Source organism: Taeniopygia guttata, chromosome 4 (genome assembly GCF_048771995.1).
Source record: "Taeniopygia guttata chromosome 4, bTaeGut7.mat, whole genome shotgun sequence".
NCBI lineage: Eukaryota > Metazoa > Chordata > Aves > Passeriformes > Estrildidae > Taeniopygia > Taeniopygia guttata.
In genome coordinates, this window is record NC_133028.1 from 33,337,990 (window position 1) to 33,363,336 (window position 25,347).

General features: G+C 35.2%; 1 protein-coding gene across 39 annotated transcripts in view; it reads right to left on the minus strand.

The window, feature by feature from the left end:
• The window catches only part of TENM3 (teneurin transmembrane protein 3), a 1,292,556-nt gene that overhangs the window by 908,817 nt on the left and 358,392 nt on the right, over positions 1 to 25,347 (minus strand). The window lies entirely within an intron of this gene.

Genomic DNA, 25,347 nt, shown 5'->3' on the forward strand with positions numbered 1-25,347 from the left:
TGGAGGTAACCAAGTCTGGTGCCATCCAGGCTCCAGCCCCAGAGATGGTATGGGAGGAAATAAAAACTGCAAAAAATTAAGCATAAGAAAGAGTAAATTTTTATTACTGTGAGAAGACTCCCAAGAATATAGAAAAAGAAACAGAGGAGAAAATTAAACATATAGGGACAAAATTATGTGAATATAATGTTTCAGAATTTATATTTATTAATTCTGTGCTACCATTAATATATATTTTCAAAATTCTGTATGAGGAGGACTGCATGAAGAAGCCATTCTGAAGGTGTGCAACTCCTTTCATATGCAATGGAGGAGAGAAAGGGATGCAGCTGCAGATAAAAGGAAAAAAAAGGGGGAAGACAATTATGGCATGAGAACAGCTTGAAGTAAGGCTGAGACAAAGGTGAAACTGTAATGGTATTGTCTAAATAAGGATCTCTCAAAATCTTTATCCATGAATTGGAGGAATTGAATTTATGATTTAAAGCATTTGTATAGAAAGCATGGCACTACAAATGGCAAACTCAAACTTATAAGCAGAACTTCCAAGAGAGTTGACACTGTGTGCAGAATACTTAATTCCTTAACACCCCATGTACATTGGAAAATAAAATAAAAAAAAAAAATTAATGCCACTATGTACACTGGAAACTAAATATAGCGCATGCAAGCATACACACAAATACATGCAAAGCTGCAAATATTAGGATAAAAAGCTGAAACAAACCCTTTTATTACAACATGTTGACTGCATGTGAAAATACATCTGGGACACAATATCTATCTATATACATAGATATATATGTATGCATGCCCGTTTTAGAGATCACACAGAGAACTGTCACATTCAAGATGGTCGTTTCTACTTCATGCCCACTTCATCCAATATTCCTTGTTAAAAAAACCTGTTCCTGCCACAACATGACTATAAATACAATTTTAAAAAATTATTTTACTTATTAATGTGTACAAGTAGCTAGACCAAAATTACAATTTTTACAAGATTATGAAAAATACCCCAAGTTTTTAATGCACCTATAGTTGTACATGTTAGAGGAATGCAGACATATCTGACATAAATACGTCAGATTTTTGTATGCTTTTAGTACCCATTTTGAGTTTTGTTAGCTGTAAGCTCTTCTAGGCAGGGACTTGTGCCTTCCCAGTTGTTTGCCAAAAGCAATGCATACTGTTTGCATAATGTTAAATACTAATATCAATTGGTAATTGAGGTTGCTGTGTTTGTAATTTACATCTTGAGATGAAACACAACATGTTTTGGCCAAGAATGTATACAGAGCATCCTAAGAGAAAATCTGCTCCACCAGCTAGAAATAACCAGTGTAGTTAGCAGAAATCAAACACTGATTATAGATTATCAGTTTGGGGCAGTGGGTTTTTTTGTGGGTTGTTTTCTTTTTTCTTTTTTTTTTTTTGTTTTTTTTTTTGTTTATTGGTCTATTTTTTGAGTTTTGCTGGGGTTTTTAAAAGAAAAACAATGCTGTGATTGCTGTGATCGACTACAGTCCAAAAAGTCACAAAACAAAAATAGAAATCACACTTTGAAGAAAATAATATTCAAATACAAAACTCAAAACAAAGGTTTAAAAACCAAAATAATGTAAAAAGAATCTTCTCAATTTACATTTAAAAAATAGTAATTGTGGCATTTTTGTATTGAAATCTTCATGGAACAGAAGAATAATTATCAAATGCTAATGCTCACAAAGCATGCTAGAAAATAAACACTAGATACTAGAGGTTTCATCCCAAATCTGCAGAAATTAACAAGGTATTCTCTGTGCAGATCAATGTTTTTTGGCACATGCAAATAACATCCCTATACATATGAAAACTTTATTTGCATCACTAAAAGTAGTGATGTAAAAGCATATTTAGATCCCTAAGCATAGTAAAACACAACTACTTAGATGAAATCAAGATATATGTAGTAGTATTATGGTAACTCAGCAACTGAATTACTACTGGCTGAGAGCTCCCTCCTGGCTTTTGCCTGCAGGGATTTGACCCCAAATATCTATTATATGCAGTATTATTCACAGCTGCAAAACAGGCATGAAAATGTCAACAGGAAAAATCTCTTAATCTATTGGGAACTTCTAAAGTCTAACCATACCTCCCAAGGTGGAAAAAACCAAAATTTCATTTTCTTCTTTCAAACCTATTCTAGATTTAAGTACCAATGTGGTGTTAAGGGGGTATATTAGCTACTACAGAGGTGAAAGCAATTTATTCCACAGATTTGTTATGATTGGACTTTAAATAAAACTGCCCCCTAAGACTGGAAAAGAAGTAGCTATAAAGGTATTTCCACATAAAGGTATTTTTTTTTCTTCAAAGACAAATTTGCATTTTTTCTTCTTTAGTTGAGATCTCTCATTGATCATTTACTGTACTATTGTCAATAAGGAAAGAAACAAAACCAGACAGGAAAGTTGGATTTCTCATGAATTAATGAATATGATATCACTGAATACTCTGAGTTGGAAGAGACCCAGAAGGATCATTGAATCCAGATCTTAAGAGACTGGCCCATACAGGCATTGAATCTGTGACCTTGGCATTAGCAGCATCTTGCTCTAAAAGGTTTCTAAGAACAATTAACTATTTTCAGTGCAATGGGCTTGAAAACCCATACCTTTTAAAAATATTTTCCTTTCCATTTCCTCCCTGTTAGCTTTGAAAAGCAACATAACACAGAGAGCTTCATCGTACATTTATTTTTCCTCTAGCTAGAATTAAATATCTTTCTAAGAAGGCTACCAAATATATATATACACACACACGTAAATGCGTGTATAAATCTTTAACTGAATTCATCTAATGGGCTGTTGTGTGGTAACCCTCATGGTTCAACCTATGCTCTTTGGCCCCTTCTTTTCTTAAAGCCATAATGTATTATTTATTGATGATTCCAGAATGACAAAACAATCTATTGAAACAATTATATTTTCCATTTACTCCCTAGAACCAAAATAAGCTTTAGAAAAGACAGATCTAACACACAAAGACAAGCTCCATAACAGAAAGATGCAATCTCTAAATACAGGGGAACAAAATATACATTTTATAGTAAATGTGAAGTCTGAACTACATGCTAGAAAACTGATGAAAAACTGAGAAATTAAAAGAAGATTCTGAAGGATGTATCTAAAAATACAAATTTCAAACTGAAATCTATTCTATGCACTGACCAGAAAGTATGCCAGAAAATACACTTGTAAAATCTATGTAAATAATTTGTCTGTACAAGATGGGTTAGGGAGCTACAGATTGTGACAAGAGTGGAAAAGAGTGTCAGAAATATTTCATACACAAGACATACTTAGATAAACAGAGTTTTATGTTTTACAATCAGAGTACTTCAGTAAACAAGATAAAAGTAATGCTTTTTTAGATCTGAAACTGCACCACTGTTTTCCTAATCGAGTCAAATGATCTGACATTTTGGCCTAACACACAAGTACCACCTTCTAACAGTGCAAGTCACATAGCCTCTAGGCCAACCCTCTTGAAAGATCATCCTTTGTCATTAAATAATTTAAAAATGCAATACTTACCTAGATTCAATAGAAGACTTTGTCATTACTGCTAAATCCTTGTTAAACATGGTGGACCATTAGCAGTGTACTGATGCAAAACCCAGGCACTGCCAATCATAGGCTGCTTCTTTCAACTAAAAAGCAGCTATAAAATTCTTGTGACCTCTCATTACAATAGCCAAAGTTTTAAAATGCTGGACATGATTAACTTGGAGGAATGTTTGCTTCCAAACATAAAGGAAGTCTGAGACAAGACTTTGCAAGGACTTTTAAAACAACAGAACCAGTTGGTGTTTAATAGCATACACATATGAAAGAACATATTTGTTCTCTAGTACCAAATGCATCTTGTAAATCCCTGTCCCTTTTGAATGTCCCATGAAAGGAAGGATCACTAACAAGCTGGCTTACTCAGTGGGGTAACAGGAAGAAGAAACACAACACCCCTCTGAAGAAACCTTCAGAACTCATGTTTGCCATTTGATATGAGCAATCCTACAGACTTCCACAGCGCTGCTGAGACATCTTTGGCAGGGATCAGCACCACCATGACACCTCAGAACCAGGGCATGATTGTAGCTCCAGCACTGCCTCCTCCCAGCCCACGCTTCTCCCCTGCCTGCTCATCTTGTTTAGAGCAGCATCAGTTTATATATTGAGCTGTTCTGTCTTCACACTCTTACAAGTCAAACTACAGAAATGATTCCAGCAAAGAGGTAACAGACTTATCACATTTGGTAAGGATGACTTCCTCCTGGCACACAACACATCTGAGCTGCTCACAGTTTTCCCAACATATTCTGAAGGTGAGAGGAAAAAAAACCCAAGAAAACAACCCAAACAAAAACACCAAAGCAACCACACCCCCTCAAACCTCAACACAAACAAAAAAAACCATCCTGTGGAAGCCAACTTAATTTATATTCAGTCTTATCATGTTTTGTTTAAAGATCTTTCATCAAAATACAATTACATTTTTAATAGAGAAAATGTCAAAAAGAAAAAATTGAAAAGACCAAGTTAAATTTGTAAACTGGATTAAGTTTCTCAAATCAAGAAGTAGGAATGAAGATTGTGAAACACCAGATGAAACAAAACTAGAAAGGACCAGATTTCCTAAAGCAGACTTATTCTAAAATTTGAAATAACCTTCCTGTGGTTATTAGAAAAAAACCTTTCACAACATAAATATGATGGCCAAATCAACAAAAGAAATATCATGCAAATACTAGGCCTTATTGAAGAATGAAACAGAAGACGAAACCAATTTTATCAAGTGCTAAATTTCAGATAAAGTTTACATTTTCAGTGCCTTCATAGACATTACAAAGTGCAGTGTTAGAGATTTACAAGACAGAATTTTATGTATTAAATATTAAAAATAATAGTAATTTCCTTGGTTGCTTCTGAACTACTGGTAATAATTTTGCTTAACAGCTTTGCATCCCTTTATGTGCTTTTTCCTTGAACTGCATATGGCAGTTTTCTTACAAAATTATTTCTTATAAGTTTTCTGCCACTGTTTTAACCTTCAGTCACATATGCTGCCATATCATGTCACTCCTTTTTGATAATGGACAGGTTTCTATTCAATTAAAGAGATTGAAGGTATTATATAAAATTACTGCAAAAAACCAATATTCTTTATTTTTTTATGTTTCTTTATATTATATAAAAGATAAAACCCAGTGTATTTGAGCATTTAATATGAAATATTGGATAAATAGAAAATTAATATCATTAAACTAGCTTTCAAACACCTAAGTAACAAATGGCTTCTTACTAAATAATAATGACTTTGTAGTAAGAGAATTTTATAGCTTTGTTATAGTTAAGTTTAAAACATTTAAAAGGGAAGTTGTGGCAGTTGGGGCTGAGAGTGGCAGAGCAAGGAGGCCTCGGGAGGATTCTTATGTTTAACTTAGAGTGAGAAGGTGTAACATTTTCCCAGGATCCTACACTACCAAATGCAAATGGTACATGCCTGTCAGTCAGCGCTCACTCCCCCACTCTGGAAAGTTCTTTATCCCCAGTTCCCTCATTGGCTTGTTTGTTACAGCCACCCCCCTCTTGTTCTGTTATTGGTTGTAAACATGTCACCCACTTCAGCTCCTCCCTCAACCCTTATCCCCATTGCTTCTGTGTACCCTGTCCCCGCCTACCTTCCCCCAGTTTATATACCCTGAACCCACCTGCTGTTGGGGTGGTGGTGGTGGCTTTTGTGCCACCTGCTCTGTGTCCCTGATCCCCTTCAACAGTGGTTGTTTCCCTGCCTGCTTTACCTGCTACCCACACATCCTTCTTGCCTTCCTTGCTCCCTTCTGGACCCTCATCTTTACCCTAAATAAACCCTGTTGGACTGCCACACGACTGCGCTCCCGCTCTTCTGGTGAGGAGAAATTTACAACCTCCAGGCACGGGCATCTGGTTGGCTGGGGGAGCTCTTTGCTGGGCCTGGGGTGGAGACATTCCCAGATCAGTGGGCACCCCGACAGGACCTGCCTGGGGCGGCCCACAGGAAGTTACACATTTTGAAACTGTAAGATTTGGTATTAGTTAAATCTTGTATTGGACAAGCCCATCTGATAAGATGAAGAGACATGTCCGTACTTCTTTCCAGGGGAAAAAGTTGAGTTCAGAGTGTCACTCTGTAAGTAACAAGATAAACACGATAAATCTTGATCATACTCTACTCAAAGTAGTAAATTATGCTTTGAAATAGTTGCACAGAATTTGATAGTATAGGTATCTGGTAAAAAAATGCATCAAAGGTCTACTTTATGCTTAAAGAGTGGTTAAAGTATAGATAATTTAATATAAACAGTTAGTTTTCATAGTTGCTTCCACAAGGAAAAATACCTGTAAAATATCAAACTGGGCAGAATTTGACTCCAGACATTATGGAGTTTGTCTGTCTAGGATTTTTTAATGCTTCCTTGGCCCTTAATTCCATATTTGTCCAGATTTTAGCCTTTTTTCCCCCTCTATATTATGAGGCCTTCCTGTACAAGGTACAGTTGTGCTGTATCAACTGTCTAATTCAACCTTTTCCTGTCTAAAGCTGAAGACTCCAATATGTAATTCCGACACTTGAGACCATTTTCCCATTATAAAATGTCTCTTTTTGGTTAATAATTATGAAATACTAAAACGTATAAGATAAACTTAATGCTGCTTCGCACAAGATAAATGATGGAATATCAGATGCCCTTTTTCGTGGCAAGATATTGCTTTATATGAAACCTAAGAAAGAAGGGTAAAGTAATTTTGCATAAGAAAATCCTAGGAAAAAACTTCACTCTAAAAAAACCCCCAACTTTTCTCTCTGAAAAACTAAATTTTGATAAAAATATACTACATTTGTATTAATCTGCATAACTATCAACTGTGACCTGCATTTTTGTGTTAGTGCTATTTCTGCAATCTCGACAAAAAACTTATACTTCTTGAATAAATATTAAAAGAAGTTACACTGGAGCGTCCCTTGAGATAGGAGAAAATACCTTCTTTAAAAGTAATCTTAGGAATGAGGATTAAAAAGATAACTTAAAGCTTCATTTCTTTTATCTTATCACATCTGAGCTCCCTCACAGGAAACTAAGAGATAACTACTGTTGGAAAGAAAAACACACTGCACTCTTTTTCCAGGCTGCACCCTTTTAGATCAGTTGATGGAGATCCAGAAAGGAGGAAACATATTTTCTTCTTTTTAACTACCATGATTCCCTCAGAAAAATGTTTGTAAGTCTACAGGATTAGAATGTAAATATTTGTACAGAATCCTATGGGGAAGGGCATTGCGTATTGGTAAGATGTATGCATAGAACATAGAAGAGATCAGAAGGTGAGGCTGAAACTGGAGAACTGAACACCAAAGACGTTTTTTGACTGCAGCTCAAAGAACATGTGAAAAATTACATGGCACATGTCAATAATGGACTGTGACCCAGACGTGTATGATTCTAGCTGTATGTGAGAGGAGGCGGTCCTGGGATATCTGTAAAACACACTGTGCAGAGTGCAAAGTTCACTTTACAGAATTTTTTTCAACATTTGGCAAATGTTTCTAAAGAACAAGTTGATAATATTCCTACATATCTCAGGACAGCCACATTATCTCGTGGATTAGTTATAAACCATATTTTAATTGTATTTTCTGTCAACAATCTTGTCACTGTCATACACCTGGAAGTGTATTAGGGGTTGTGCTCTATTAGCCTCTTCACATTAAATAACAGAGCAGTAGAATGCAATTATCTGTAAAGTGTTTATCAATATGAGCTAGGATTCCACACACTAATGTTTTATGCAATCTGCTCGATTTTTATGGCAGTTATATCTACCCTTTCTTCTCTGGGAGCTATTCTAAAACATTAATAAACCATTTCTGGTAACTTGCCGAAAAAGTTCCTGTACTGCATGTAATATTCATTGAAAATTATATTAATTCATACGAAAGAAAACCTGAACTTTGTACAATATTTGACACAATAATCTAGTTAGCATTTCAGTATAGAACCAGAAATACTGTAAAGACAAAATATAACAGCATGGAGCCATGAATCCCAAAAGATAAAATTTGGCAGGTTTTAAGGAACTCCAAATTTTACATTTTTTTTCCCCAAAGAAAAAATACAGATAAATCTTGACTGCATTTGAGGAAAACATCTAGGAAAATCAAATTCACTTAAAGCTGTAGATACACATAGTGGACAAGTTACACATGAATCAGGAATATACCCTTGCCTAAAAAAAGGTAAATGAGATCCTGGGCTGCAAGCAGTCAAGAGAAGTGAGCTTTCCCCTCTTCCCAGTGCACTTCTCAGATGCTGGGTCCAGTTCTGGGCCCCAGTTCACAAGAAAGATGTGGAGCTACTGGCATAGTCCAACAAAGGGCCATTGAGATTGTTAAGGGGCTTTGACAGACTTCCAAAGACGATTTAGGAAAGCTGAGAGAGTTGTCACTTCAGCCTGAAAAAAGAATGCTCAGTGATATCACATCAGTGTGTTTAAACACTTGAAGAGGTGTTGTAAAGAACACAGAGAGAAGCTCTTTTTAGTGGTGCTCACTGACAGGATCAGAGGCAACAGGGACAAACTGAAACACAGGAGAGCCCCTCTAAACAAAGGGGAAGATTTATCATCCCGAGTGCTGGAACACAGCCCTTAGCAAAACTGTTGTGGAGTCTCCATCACTGGAGATACTCAAAGACCACCTGGACAGGGTCCTGAGCGACCTGCCCTAGATGGTCCTGACTGATCAGAGGTGTAGAAACAGATTTCCTACAGAGGTCCCTGCCAACCTCAACTATTCTGTGATTCTGTAATACTATCTTTACAAAGGAAAACAAGTTTGTTCATCTGAGAACTGAAAAGATCATTAACTTAATTACTAGTGGGTTGTGAAACCTGTGGAGAGTCACCTTATCTACTATGGAAGTTAGGATTTAATTATCAGCTGAGACTGGCAATTAATTTAGGGGAGGAAATATTTTAAAATATACTCTAAAGAAAAAATATAGTTTGTGTTTTTTAAAATAATATCTATCTTTCCCTTCATACACCTACTGTTCCAACATATCACAAGAAAAATCTGCATAACTTAGTAAGCTAGTTGGCAAAATAATGAATTCATACTAGCTAAGTATTTGACAAGTTTGTAGCTGCCATTAAGCAAACAGAAGTAACAAAAACCAACTAGGAACAGTAGCGTAAAAACAAACAGCAAAAAAACACCACCGCGAAATTTATACAGCTTCAAAGACTTGTTTAGAACTTATACAGATGACTGAAGATTGTTTCCATAAATACTTTATTAATCAAGCTTCTCTAAGGAGTAGAAGGGTTATGATTCTGAAAAGAATTCATTTCTTAATTTAAAGCATAGGAATAATCCTTCTAAAAGCTAAGGAAACCAAAGGTTTCCATAGGAATATATGCATACACACATGCATTAGGCATTTGGACAGAGATATGGGAAACTGGTAACATTTTTTCATGACTCAGGCCTATGCTTTTCACTATGAACTACTAAAATCAGTCAACTTAGATTATATTCCTCCCATACAAGCACTTGACATTTGAAGAATGGTCAGTGCAAACAAGTGTTTTTTTTAGGCTATAATGAACATATTTACTCTAAAGAACCTATTTGAAACCCTGCCTCAAATTATAAATTATATAATTTAAGTATTACACACAATTACACTATTAAAATTTATGTATACAAAACCCCTTGAAGTCAGTTTGTAATAGTAGAGAAATTTTAAAGGTAACTGTAATATTTTTCCTTTTGTCATTAGAAGTAGAGTCTGTGTGTATATATAGCATTTGTAATTTAATAAGAAACTACCTTTTTTGGTAAGGTTTCAATATTAAATCTTTTATGTCTGGGTCTGCTTCTTAAAAAAATCAACCAAAAGAACCAAGAACCCCCAAAAATACTCCCAAAAAAAAAAAAAAAAAAACCAAAAAAAACCCAAAACCACAAAAAAACCAACAAGCCAGAATGATGCTTATCTGACCAGCAGGATTTTCCAGTCTCATACTGCTTCAAGTTTGAAATACATATAATTTTCTTTAAAAAAACATAAGCAACAACTACTACCACCCCAAACAAAAAAGCACTTTTACAGAGATAATATACAAACAGATTGAGAAAGAAATGAAGGATGTGCAATAGAGCGAGGAAAATATAACTGAATTAAATTCTTCTGTTTGTAAAATGACATCTTTTCTCTAAATATTAAGCACTATACCAAGAATTCTAAATTATATCAAAAGCAAAAATATCAAAGACAAACACACACAGTGCTTATTTTTCTGTCTTCTTTTAGGCATATGATTATTTACCACCCAACAGGTAATTATCCACTTTTCCTTTATTCTAAGCATCTATTCACTCCTTTTGAGTATGTGATTTGCATAAAGATGATCTCCTGGGAGTTTTGGCTCTATCTTAAAAATCACGATCAATTTCTGTGTAATCCAGCTGGATATGAAGCGAGATATGGCACATAGACGAATGGAAATGTAAGAAGCACCAAAGCGTGAAAGAAAGTCACCTTGAAGGGATGATACTGCAGCATATTTTGCCTAAGGTTTCATAGCTACATTACACATGCATGTCCAAAATATAAACTGCCTAAGCATAAACTATATGAACAACCACCTAACAGAGCAGCTAAACATTACCAGAATGTACATCCTAGCAAGGTTAACATGTACGTAAATTCTGTCTTACTGATAACTGGGGCTTTTTTTCTCTAATTAAGTTGACAAAAAAACTCCAGCAGATCACTAAGGTGAATCTGAATAAAACCAGTTTTTTTCAGTAAAGGGCATCTGTATCTAATTTGTCATACAAAGGCTACAGCATGTTGACTATCTTCCTGAACCACAAAGAAAAAATACAAAGTTATCACTTTTGATTAATAGTTTTAAGCCTCATGATGATGTTGTTCTAGAATGTACATTTCTCTAATTTTGGTTGTAAATATTATCTCAGAACTTCACTTAGTCTCTTCTGCCCCCTTCTGACCCAAAGTCTGGTAGGTCAGCCCCTTCTGCAAATACCACTAGGTGATTTGTTACAAGTATATTTCTCAGAAAAAAATTCAGTACAGAATTCCCCACATAAAGCACCTAAGTTCAGATTTTGATTTAATGTAAAAGAATAAAAAATTCAAGGAACTGAATTCTACATACTCCCAGCGGAAAAATGCCTTTCTATACTTATGAACAACACATTCCAGAACCTTATTCAGTTCTTGGGGAACTAATATCAAGTATTTAAAAGAATCCATTCCTCCAGGAGGGAGGAAGAAGTAGTTGAAATCTTAATATGTCTTGTTACAGAAACAGCAATCCATACCTAATGATGAACAAGGTATGGGTTTGAAAAGGGAAATGAATAAACCCCCAATGTCTAAAGAAAACCCCAAATCTTTCTAATGATTAACCATGGTACAATTTGTCTTCATACAAATTCAGTGGCTTGGACAGATTTTAGTCTTCATTGTAAGGGCACAATGATGACATTGAAAATACAGACAGGATACAACTGCATCAAATTAAAAAAAAAAGCAAAGCTGAAACACTTCAGTTTTTTTTTTTAATATGCTATCCTTTATCATGTGAATGTTTATTGAGAAACATATTGCAGATAGCATGATCTTATTTCATTGTTTAATAAGATAAGATTTTATTGTTTGTAAAATAAGATAAATGTAGAATGGTATATAAAATCGTGCCAGAAATCTTACTGTTTAGAAAAAGGAAATATTTGCTCTCCACAGAAGCTACAAGTAATTAGGAAAAACTTACAAATAGTAAAAGTCACTTATTTAGCTAAATATAATTCTAATAATTTTGAGACCTAACCTAGAAATCAGGGATTTATTTTTTTAAAAATATCCTAAACTTTAACAAAATAGGCAGTGTATAAGATAGATGTATGTGTGAATAAGTTTCTTCTACAAGTGCATAAAAATAATAGAAAAGGTATTTACACGTATTTAGCCAAGATCTGAGAGCAATGTTTATACTTTTCATCACCAGACAGATCACCACACATTAAATTATAGCTTTATTAAAACTTTTTATCAGGTGAACATAAATATGTATACCACTGTACGTATGTCATAAAAAAATATGACTTATTTTAGAATTTGAAAGTATAAGAGGTTTAATAGTAGTTATTGTCCTATTATCATACATGGATGAAGAAAATAGTGAATAGCCTCAGACATGTGCTACATGTCCATAGTTTTTCCATTTGTAATTTTACTCCAGAAGAATGTGGAATTCCCAGGTAAGGCACACATAGACTTTAAAAACAAAACACCAAAAAAAATCAAACAAAACCCCACAAAACCAAAACAACAAAAAAAACCCTGAAGTTTTCAAACATGAGTGCTGGAGAATTAGCTTTTCAACACAGCCCTGTGCCTAAACACACAGACCTTTTGTTCTCTTCTTCCTTCACAGAAAGGCTTAGCTCTCTGAGACAATTTTTGTGAAACGTATTCAAGAATATTACACTAAGAATGCCACAAAACGAAAAACTGAGCATGTTGGAACTACAGTTTTTTTCAGCATTGAACATCAACCCAAATGAGAAATAATACACTGCCAGCAATTTAGCCAGTGGTATTAGCAGAATAAAGGAACAGAATTTGAAAGATTACTGCTGAATGAGATAAAATATGAAATTTAAAAGCCCTTTAAATAACGAGTTTCTTGCTGTTAAAATTTGCTACGGCTAGATAGCAAAACAATTACTTTCTGACAGATTGTGGGAAAAATAGCAACTTTATTCAAAGGGCTGACAAATTTAATACAGCTATTTCTTTCTTTATTTCCTCCTTTGTATTGTCACGCTTTCTGTGTGAGTGGCTGTCAGGGACTTCTATGGACAATAACAATACAGTAACAAAGGACTACAAAACATGGTATTTCTGTAAGTGAACTATCAGTGGACATGCACAATGCTTCTGCTTCTTTTATAAAATTCCTGTTAAGAGTTGGTCAGGAAATAACATTTTGCCTTTAGAAAGGAAATAAAAATCACCAATGATTCTGCTCCTCTTGTAAGCTGTTTTAGGGCACATCAGCCACTTTATTTTAACTCTGCAACAGCAGCTAGAGATTTCTATATTCTCCGAAACACCACTCAGCATTTTATAAAATCCTCATCTAATTGAAAGAACAGTAAAGACAGTGTGATGGATTTAATAATATTGAGTGGTCAACAACCCATCCTATTTCTTGGAATTAAATTCATTATTTGCCCAAATATCTTGCAACAGAAGGCTGTGCAAGTTTTCTTTCCTGCTGAAACTACAGACATTTCTAGCATGTGTGCTGCACAACATGAGAAATTTGTAGTCTTTTTGAAGTACAGTAGTAATTTTTTTTTTTGGTGCATTTTTTGTTATTCAACTGGAAACCTCAGACAGTGTTTCTGTGAGCATGAGTTACATTCCTCGCTTACAGGTATTTTTCTCAAAAAGGGTGTGAAGGTACACTACAGCTGTCACTCCTAAACACAATTTTAAAAGCATTTTTATGGGAGGAATGAGGAGTACTAAAGGGGAAAGCAGAAGAAGAATGCCAGCTATGCAAACAGCACAGATGGAACAGTGTTACAGTGAAGAGGCAAAATGGACTGGGATGTAGAGCTCACCTGTAGATGGTTTCACCAGGCCCTGCAACCTGAGCTTGTATTAACACAAGAGCTCCTCCTATCCCTTTCTGTGGCTGAAAACTCTCAGCTGCACACAAACACCCATCCATTAGAGAGTGAACTACTCAGCAACAAATCTATGCATAAACCCCTGCCAAACTTTAGGGCCTACCTTTTTGTATTTACTCCCTGGAAATAAACCTACAGTAAAACCAGAAACGCTTGAAGTCATGTTACGTCATTGCTGAGTTGATCACCCAAAACAGAATGTGATCTTGTACATGCATGATGTATGAATATCAGAAATGACAGATTGATAATTAGCAATTAATAACTATATAAATATGAGATTTCTGTACTTCAGGAGAGCAAAATCAGTACAGAAAGAAAGAACCAGCAAGGAATCTTAAGTAAAATAATATGTGCAAGTTTTTAGGTGATTTCAGAAGTCACACATTGGTTCCCAGAATGATTTTAAGTATTTGGAAAGTGTATGATTTCTGGAAAACTGGTCCTGCATTATGGTAAGCTCATAGCTAGAACTACTTTGGAAGAACAAGACCAGATTTATTATATGTAGTAAAGGAAACCCTGCTTTGTTAGGTTTCAGCAAATATCAGAAACATTTCATCAAATTGTTAAGTGATAAATTGTAGTTTACTAAAAAAGAATGGACTGTTAATTCATATTAAAAAAAAAAACAACTACTGAACATATTAAGAAATTTTTTCTAGTTCTATCTTTTCACATTTTAGTTGTTAAAACGATATTTCATATTCAATATAAGTGGAAATGATGGGTTTTTTCATAGACAAATTTCAATTGAGCAACTGTGGAACAGCATTTGTCTACAAGTCCCCCTAATAAATGTAAATAGTTTAAATATTTTTTACTGTGTTTGGCTAAATGTGATAACTGCCCTTGGAGATGATGAGGGTTTTGGCAGTTTTTTGTTTCTTTATTCTGAAAGTGAATGATACATTTCAAGAACAAAACCACAGACACAAACACATAAGCACGCTTATGAGGAAGATTAAGAGGGATCTGAAGGACATGAGAAAATTTTTTTATCTAAAGTACTAAGACACGTTTCCTTGCAATATAATTTAATAAAAGTTTTTAAAAAGGCATTAGAAAATAACTTGAAATACAGCTGCAAGATTTACATCCAGAGCACTTAGGAGGCAGTGTCTCTAAGGGAAAATGGCCACTGCAGTGGTTTATATGTCCAATCTCCAAAAACCCAGCCAAACTACACTGAAGAACTTTGAAGACACTGATACCGGCAAGACTCATTGGACCAAATACTTGTTTCTTGAGCCTTTACAGTCAAGGATACAGTCATAAAATATATTATACCTTCAATAATTGCTTTAAGCAAATTCTGTTAAGCCCATTGCATCATAAAGTAACATTAAATACAAGTGTCAGTTCAAAATCAGAAAAAGACCTATATAGTTAGAACCTTCCTTTACCTCCAGTGAAATACATCAGATCAAAAGAAAGCATGCACTTTTGCAGTTCATTTGTTCCTATTCTTTGAGACACTATGCAAAACTTTTACTCAGACCTTCAAAGATCATTGAGATACAGCAGTTTCACATGAGCAATACTTTAAATAAATAAGGCTTCCACTTTTACGTAGTAATCAATAGTTTGAACGAGCCATATATTTCACACTTTTTTTTTGTTTTTTAACTCTCCATCTGTAAGTCACTTTATCTGTGAGTTCTAGAAACTCCTACATTCACTTTTTATGGTTTGACCAATTTTCTTTTCCATCTTTCACAAATGTTTCTTACATTATCTAGGACTGTATATACACTTTTCCTGTACCAGGATATCCTACAGAATTCTCTCTAAAATTTAATGAGCAAGTCAAGTAAATCAGATGGGCAGGATGACTAAAATTCTCCCCATTGCACTCTGAGAATTGACTGAGCATAATGCTAAGAGATCCTTAATAAAACAAAAAACATGATAAATATCAGTACTAGCACTGAAGAACACATCATACCTTTAGCACCCCATTTAGACAAGTGGTTTACCATGACTTCCTATATAGTTGATATGTAAAATATACACTTCCTCCAAAGAAAGATGCATGGAGCTGTTCCCAAATTGTTCTTTGTGGTAGCTTTATTCTGTTCACAAGCGTAATTCCTTGAAGCACTTAGACACTCCAAATACTCCAACTCTTCTGTTGTTTAGGATGTGTAGCTCTTGGATCGGATTAGGACGAGGAGGAGATCTGTTTCATAACCAAGAGCTATAGGTTTTATGAGACACAAACCTAACAACTATCTTTCTTCAAGTATCCCAAAAGCAAGTTTGAAAGGGGCATTAAAAAAGAAAATAGAGCAGCTGAGGACATTTACAGAAAACTCCTTCCAAGTATCCATGTTGAGTGAGAAAATACCCTAAAGGAAAACAAAGAAAAGTAACAAGTAGAACATGGAAAAATCACATTTATGCACTGGTGCCATGATGTGAATAATGATGAAAGGGAGATTGGTTGTGTTGGGGAAGATGAAACAGGAAAGCCTTATAAATATGATTGCCCAGTAGAAACTATAAGTGAGATTGAAATTAAAGCAAGCTTTGAGATACCAAGCCTTAGTTACTGAACAACAGGAAAACAATGGTATGGCTGGCTGAAGGTAATCCCCTTTTGATAAAACAATACCCTCTGCTTGCAGACAGGTCCAAGGGTCAGAGCAGACCCCACTAGCTTGGCAGAAAGAGTCAAAAACGTAGTTTTTAGGGTTTAAAACATAACACAGTATGGTAATGTCTTGATTCTTATAGGCTGTATGTAAATGCTATAGGATTTATATCTTGTACTAGATTGGTTAGTGAAAATTAGAATATTCAGCACAGAAGATTTATTGTATTTTAATGGGAACTTCTCTTACTTCTCTTGCCCTTACCTCTCTCTCTTTCAGGCCTGCTCCGAGCTGTGGCCAGCAGTTCTAAGCAGGGTCCCTGCACCCACGCCCTTTATAATAAACCACATGTTCCAAGACCTGACTTCAGAGATCTCTCGTCTCTATCTGTCCCGACCGTCCTACCAACCAACGCTCCGACAAGCAGCATGCAGAAACCAACTGATGAGCCAGAGATGTAAAGCAAGAAACAGCTGGCTGGAAGAACAGAGCATTGCAAATGGCTACATGCAGAGCAAAAATCATGTTTTCCATACACATCAGAAATGGAAATGGCAATGTTTGGGAGGATGGATTATCATGAGTGATTTAACTACATTGATAGAAGCGCACTATTCAGAAAAAGCCTTCGGCAGTAGGATACATTTTAGATGGAGGAACTCCAACCAATCATAATTATTTGGAACAAGAACAGGCTGGATAGTAATATTTTAAGTAGTAACTAAAGAGAAATTATGAATACAACCTCTGTAAGGCATACCTGCCAATTTCTCAACATTAGTCACTTATAAATACTGAGCAATAATTATATATTGATTGAAATCTTTTATTGGTCATCTCAAATCCAATTTTAATTTTACTTGATCAGTAACAAAATTAAACTATACTTTTAAAAAGGCTTTTTAAGCTATTGAATAATTCAATTCACAGTGGACAATTCAAAAAGATTTTGACAAATATTAAAAAAATGATGGAAATAGTTGAGAACTACTATTAGAAGGAAGACACAAAACTAAGTTCAGTGGCTGGAAGTTGAAGCTAAATAAAAAGGGGACTAAAAGTATACTCTATAATGAAACTTTCTAATCTTCCTAACCTTTTTTATTACCAGTGTTGAATTGCTTGGAAGTCACTTTAACTCTGTACCAGGTAACTTTTCAAACAACCTTCTCCCACTGAAGTCCTAATCTTAGCAAAGCATCACTTACTGAAATTTATTGGTGTTTACTAAATGCTATTTATAGCACAAGAGTGGTTCTTGCTTTCTGTGGTAATTTCAAGCAATGACTTTGTTGTTATTTGCGGGGTTTTTGTTTGTTTGCTTTTTAAATGAACTTGCTTTCTTAAGGCTCATTATTAAACATGTACTACAACCAGTTTTGGAGTCTCTAGGATAAGATAGACATAATGGAGGAAGTCCAACCAAAAGCTACCATGACAGTCAAGAGCAAACAAGCTGAGATAAACAAAGTTCAAACTTAAAGGAAATCCAAGGGGAAAGCCTGTTGATGTTTACAACTAAATAGTGAAGATTAAATGAAACACCTCTCAAATGCATTGCAGAAGTGTGAGAGGCAACAGACACATGTTAGAATATAGGAAATTTTACCTCAGTAAAGGAAAGAGCTTATTCACAAGGAGGGCAGTGACAGATGGAACAGGAGCTAAAAGATAAATATGCTACATTAATCCTTGGAGACATTCAAAAGTCCAATAGTGCAAAGCCTTGGACAACTTGACCCAATTGGCCCCACTACGAGTGTTACACTGCAAGGTGCCCGTGTGAGTTGAGATGGGCAGAGAGCCAGAACAACCACAAACTACTGCTGAAACACAAGCAGTAAATTTCAATACCCTCACTGCCCAGAGGATCCTGGAGCAACACCAGGCTGAGTCACACAAGCAGGAGCAGAGGCTCTGTCAGGCTCAGTCCATCCCAGCCCACGGTGGGGCTGCTTTCTGCACCCATTTATTGAGGGTCCACACACATGGGGTTTATCACCATGCTGTGATCTCCCTGTGCTTTTTGTGACCTCTGAGATTTGGTCTCTCACCCAAGACAGGGAGCTCAAGCATGTCTTTGAGAGTTTCTGCAAGCACCTATGTCATCTCTAGACAGAGATTCCACTTCTCAAAACAAAGATAAACAGTAGGCATAAAACATGGCGTTTCCTCCACTTTTATTCTCCAAGTCTCAGCTTCAAAGTCACTTAAGGCAATCTACCATCCTCCTGCTTTTAACCCGTTCTTCTGAACAACATCCATAGGTCCCTTCAACCTATATAAATTTTATATTATAAGGTTCTAATTGGGCTCGCTGTAAATCCTGCTACGCAACTAACCAGGCTTATTGAAAATATTGCTATGCAAGGTAAGAGTTCAAGTTGTAAGCCTTATAAAAGAAGATTTTAAAGAAAGCAGTAATAAGAACTTTTAAAACTGTAAAACATTTTAAACATGAACCACCTCAGTGAAAGTTTTGCTATTGTTTAGGTTCTATTTTTTTTAAAAGGCTGAGATGCCTTCTTCATTTTTTTTCAAAACCCTAAAAACAATTAAGCACAAAGCTGATAAGGTTGGTAGAACATGAAAAAGAAATACACATTCTCTGTCTTTCTAGGAAAAGGTTCATATATAAACCATCCAAATAAACTGAAGAATAATTTTCAGTGAAATAATCGGTAAAGCGAAGTCTTCTCAATATATGTTAAGTAGTAAAGTATTTGAGTTATTTTTATTTCCATTAACTCTTGTCTTCAATTTATGTAGCAGTAAAGATAAGAAAACTTGTATTTACCAGATGAAATAGTCTGAATTTAGAAGCTGATTCAAATTGAGTTTAAAGCTTTTTATATCTTGGTTTACTATTCATACATCAAGGCAAGAGTTCAGCAAGCAATCAACATATAAAATATAAAGGGAAAGTACTAGAAGTAAATCATTTAAAGACTACTTAACACAGCAAAAGCACCTTAGGAAGAAACTGGGAGTACCTCTGCAAATTTCAAAAATTACTTCTTAAAAGCTAGAAAATTACCATATGATAAGGTCAAGAGTGCTAAAGTAGATAACACGTGTTTAATGAGAAGTGTGGTTAATGTGCAGCTGGATTTTGAACAATTCTTTAAAGTATAAGATATGGGGTAAGAATTGGTGTATTTAGTTCCCTTCAAAATATGACACAGTAATTGAGATAATAGTTGAAACCTGCTACGCAGTCCTTCAAGTACTTACTAGGATGAATCCCTGAGTAAAAATAGAAAAGGTTGCATGTAACAATTTTTTCCTAAAGAACTATAAATTAGCAAGCTTCTTTAAAAGCCTGCATTATTTTATTTTAACTACATATGCCTAATACTTCTTTATCTTCACTTAATAGCTTACATCTTCTTCACATCTCTTAAAAAAAAAATGTTTTGATTTCTACATAGACATTTATGTCATTCTTCCATAGCAACCCCAACCATCCAGGAAAACAAAACTAACAAATATTTGGAAAAAACTTATTTCCATATTATTTTCGTCTCCAATGCTTTGCAGCACACATATGTTCACAAACAACACGGAGGGTATCTTAACAAAATAAGTGACATGAAGTGTTAGGTTGCGACCATCCAGCAACATTTTGGCCAGCTGCTGACTTTTCATAAAAGTCTGGAAAAACTCCACAGGAAACCTACATCAGAAAAAATAAAAAAAGGGAGGGGGAGAATTTTAAGTATTACCAAAAATTATTAATTTTAAATTCTTCATCCCAAGGAAGTGGAAGACGTAATTCTCTTTCCTGGGAGAAAATGAACTGCATGTAAGAATGGTTCCTTTATCAGGTTGTACAAACTCTTGTCTTTATTTTTGGAGAACTCCTTTTCTTCTGGAAAGTGTTGGCAGTTTGATGTCTGTTGACTGACACACTCCAAGAATGAGTATCTGAGATAGCACGAGGCTAAAACTGCTGACACAGTGAAGTACCTAGGATTATTAGCTGGGCCAATGCAGACCTACTCAAATTATAGAAGACAAAAATTACCTCTTAATTCTCAGTAATTCCCACTTGTCTTCTATCTTTTGAGATTCCCACCATTTGAAAAACTGGAGATAAAATTAGGCAACCATGTGCAGTGTTAGGCTTGAACTGATTAGTGAGCAAGCCATGATCTCCTCAAGAAAATATACCTCATTTGTAAGCAATGCACTTCGACGAAATAAAGCACATAAACAACCAAACAGCAAAATATAATGACTTTCATTAAAAAAAAAAAAATTACTTTTTCAGATATTAACTTATGGTGATCATAAATTACCTGTGTTTTATTACATAGGACAATAAAATTATAAATGGAGCTATGAAATATGTCTCAAAAAACTCCCAAACAAACCGTATGATATATACATTAATATTCCTGCCATTAAACCTTAGCTACCACTCCATTCTCACCTCTGTGTTCACATTACCCGACATCACACTCCTGCCACTGAACAGAATACACCCATGTAATACCACTGATCTAAAAAAAAAAAAAAAAGAGGAAAGACTTTACCGATTTTTCTCTTATTTGATTTATTTCTATTAACCTCATAGAAGTTTGAAGTGAGTGGGACCAGAGCTAGGAATTTCTGCTCAAGGTTTACAATGGAACAGCAGTAAAAACGTATGTTTGAGAGGAAAATATTTCTCAATTGTATAATTGTGCCAACAACATCCCAAAATCCACTGCTTCTACTTAATGACTTCCTGAGATGCTTCTGGCCAAAAAAAAAGAGGGAAAATAAAGACAAGAATTAGAAGAAATTAATTGCTCCACCTTTCCTAAATGGAACTGATGCTTTCCAGCATATATCATGCCCAAGCAGCACATAAGGCAGGAGTGTTACTTATTGGCAAAACGACTTTAAAAGCATTGCTCATTTTTTACATGCTGCCCACACCCAGAGGAAGAATAGTGACAGAGCACTAAGAAAATTAATCCCTAGATGGCACCGCTACTCTGTTATTTTTACTGTCTAAAGCTTTCCTTAGTCTGGGAATGAATTCTGGTGGTGGTTTTCTTGTATAATTTCTAAATGGATTTGTGGCAAGCATCACGGGAATGAGTTCACTGTCCCTATTACTTGAACTATTCTGTTCACAAATCCCATCTTTCACCCAGGTTGCCTGCATATTTATTTTCATATTTGTCACAAACCCATTGCACCTGTGACAGCAATTTGCATTTTACAAAAAATATATTCGTCATGGACTGCAAAAGACAAAGGAACAATTTGCTAATGAAATAGAAATAAAAGTAATTTTATAACCTAGCCTAACGGTGCTCCGAAGAACAAAGCCTCATACAGCACAAAAAGCAAAGCAGATTCTTTCCAAGCACTATTCTCTCATTTCACTCCGTTTGTGTTTGTGTGATTTCTCCCAGCTCTACGCTGCCTTCCATCGCCACCTGCTGACACGCGCGAAAATAGCAACAGAGAAAGCCAATAACAAAAATTCCTGCCTGCAATTTCTGCCTGCTGTATGTTTTCCTCTTGGTGAACCATGAAAGGAATAGTTACAATTTTTCCACTGGCCGATGTTTAAAAGGTTTACTAAAGCATATGCAACTGGCTGATATTCCCTGTAGCATGGCAGCTCTCTATTAATAAAACAGTGTCACACTGAATCACTTGGCTTCTGGATACAGCACGATGCAGGAGCCTTGAGCAGCAGACACTAACTCCAAAGTTTAAATTTAAAGTAAAATGGATAAGTGAAGATGAAAAATGTATGATAATTATGATTGAGAATAAAACAAAACCTTTTTCATAATGACTGCTATTTGAGATATTTGAGCACTCCATAATTCTAAAGAGCATAATATAAAGTAAATACTTATTTTGCTGAATAGCAGTGTAAATACCAAAATACCTAACAGTGAATTGAAGGGAAGCACTAGGCGTAGTGTCAGCGTGTATAATGTATAACAGGATTATTTCTTAACAATTGTACAAAAATTGTACACATCTCAGGAGCTATCTTTTATTAACATTTATCAGAAACAGGAAAGGAAAAAAACACGTAAAAAGAAGAAAATGCAAAGCCCATTGCCATAGAGTATCTTCACATGATGAAGCTGGGAATTACTGTAATACTTTGAATGCTGTCTTTATTCTCAAACCTCAGTCAGATAATCTTCCAATCATTAATCTAAATGTTTCATCATGTCTCTTGCAATTTTATATTTGAAAACAAAGTTAAAATTCAAAATACATAACTCAAAACTTCTATATTTTTTATTTTAAGCATCATATACATTAGTATTACTTATCTAAATGCACCACTTTATGAACATTATATATTGAGGGTGTAGGTTTATGTTTGCTTGTAGATTGTGATGAGAGTTTTGTTTGCTTTTTAAAGCCTTCCTGTGCATATTTCTTGTCACCCCCATAAATTTTGCTACTTTGAGTAGTTTAAAATGAAATGGACTTCTAGAAAACTCAATCTGTGTGACACATACAAACCCCATAATTTTTAAATTACAAAAAATCCCACTAAATGTGATTTATGTCTACGCTTAATATCTAATATTTGCCTTATACACTTATGCCTTGGAGTTTTTCAGATCAGAAGCTGCTATATAATATTTAAAAAATTAGGGAGAAGCATTTCTTCTACCGATTAACAGCAGTAATAGTACATGGCTTAACATCTGCAACCGATTTGCATCTTTCACCTAACTTTATATTAGAATGAATCATCATATTGTATTTAAATAGAAAAAAATTTATACATTGCAAAACTTGAAAACAGTTTTTTTCAGGTGCTACTGTTTAAAAACTATGGATATACACTCGCTTTGTTAATTTTCTAAAAATACACAAATTGATTTTCACCAAATTGGTATTTCAACAACAAATTATGTATTTTTAAAAGATACAGGGTCTTCTCCTCTCCCTCTAATTTTCAAGTTGAATCATGTCTTATTCAAAAGAATAAGGTGACATCATTTCTGTTACATGTCCAAAGAAATATGTGACACACTAGATCTCTCTTAGAATAAATATTTACAATGCTTTGAAGAAGAACCCCCAAAAGGAAAAGCAATTGCAAAGTCAGCTACAGTAATAAATGAGAGGGATGCTGCCCATACTGTACTTACAGTGTGTTTGTGCTCTGTCAAGCAAACTGAAACAGCTGAAGAAAACAGAAACTAAATCTAAGTGGTTGCAGACCACATATGCAGGCATTTACTGTAGAAAGAAAAAGGGTTTGATCTTAAGTGCTCATTACTATGCCTCAATGGACAGGAAGGTCTAGACACTACCCTTTTAATTTAAGAATTAATTTAAAGGAATGGAGGATTAGCTAGCAATTCTACATATTCATCCTAAATCAATTAATAAAACCTGGATTATTTTTTAATCTGAAACCTTCCAAAAGGAAATTGCAAATATATAAATAAATTTTCTTAGGGTAACAGAAAACACTCCTTTTCCCTCCAAACTGATCAGGGATAAATTATATTTATCTGGGTAATTTTCTGATTAATATCTTATTTTCTGAGGATTAGACAATAACTTTGTTTGCCAGAGCAACTACTTGAACAAATTTGCAGACTTGGAATTAATTGCATTTTCTTACTAGGATTTATTTACCATTTGTCAACTTGTCACATGCTGTATTGAGTTTACAAGCTGCCATTTTTATTTAGATTCCTTTTATGCATAGAAAATTGACTTAGTGTATACATTGAGTTACACTTGTATTAATCTTGCCATGTCACAACCATATGAAAGGGAAAACTGAGCACAGCAAGCAAAATAACCATATATTTTCTGTTGTTTTAAAGTCCTTAATTATTGGTCTTGCTTTAAGGTAAAATAAAAGAAAGAAAATATGAAACGGGCAGTGAAATAAAGAGGCATTTTAAAATGTAGAACTAGACAGGCAACACTAGGAAAACTCTGGTCCCCTTCTCATCAAGCTTACAAGATTAAACTTCAACTAATTAGACATTAAGTTGCAGTATATTTTATGGTAAACACTATAGAATATATAGAATACTGATAAAAAAACCAAAAACAAACAAACAACCTTCACCCATCAGCCACAGTACAGAACACTCAGAATAAACAAAAAAGAAGTCAAGGACAAAGGAAGGACAGATACAACAAATGCCTCAAGTCAGTGAGAGACAAAAATGCTCCCCCCCAGCCCCTCATTCTGCACAAAGCTGGACAGCCAACTGCATGATTTTGGGACACACTGGACTTAGTGCCAGAGCAATGCATTTTCCCACAGCTCTACTTTGTGAAGCTTTCCTGCTCCTAGTCATTGTCACGGTGACAGAGAAAGCAGGAGGAGCGCCGCCTATTCGAGAGCATCCGCACCATGGCTGGGGACATGGTCTCAGAAGGAAGATGCCACAGCTGGAAAAGCAGTTTGCCATTTTGCCTGCCTGGCTCCTGCCAGAGAAAGTGTGGGACAGGAGTCAGAGCCATGCTGCCACTCAGCACCAACAGAGAGCTCCCCACTGTGCCACTGCTGCTGCCATGGCCCCCAAGAGAGCGCCCTGGCACCGGCATCGCCACAGTTGGCATTTGGGCAGCACAACCCCTTGTTCAGATGAATTATCTTCCATATTTTTGTTATGCCCCTGCTTTCCATTGTTTCTTCTTTCCAGGCTAGGAGGAGTGGGAAAAAGCTAAACAGTCTATGTTCTTCTATCACCAGTTCATGTCTTTGTTGACATCCACATCTTTGTTGACATCCACATCAAGTGCTGCCTAGGAGGACCTTCACTAGTGAATATTTAATTTGCAGGTAGAAAAGTTTCTCTCTGTTGTACACTAGTTTTTCTTAATTTTGGTGTGGTTATTGCTATCTCCAGTAAATTGTTATTCCTACGTCTACTCGATCCTAGTGTTTCCTTCATTATTGGATGGGGACATTGGAAAG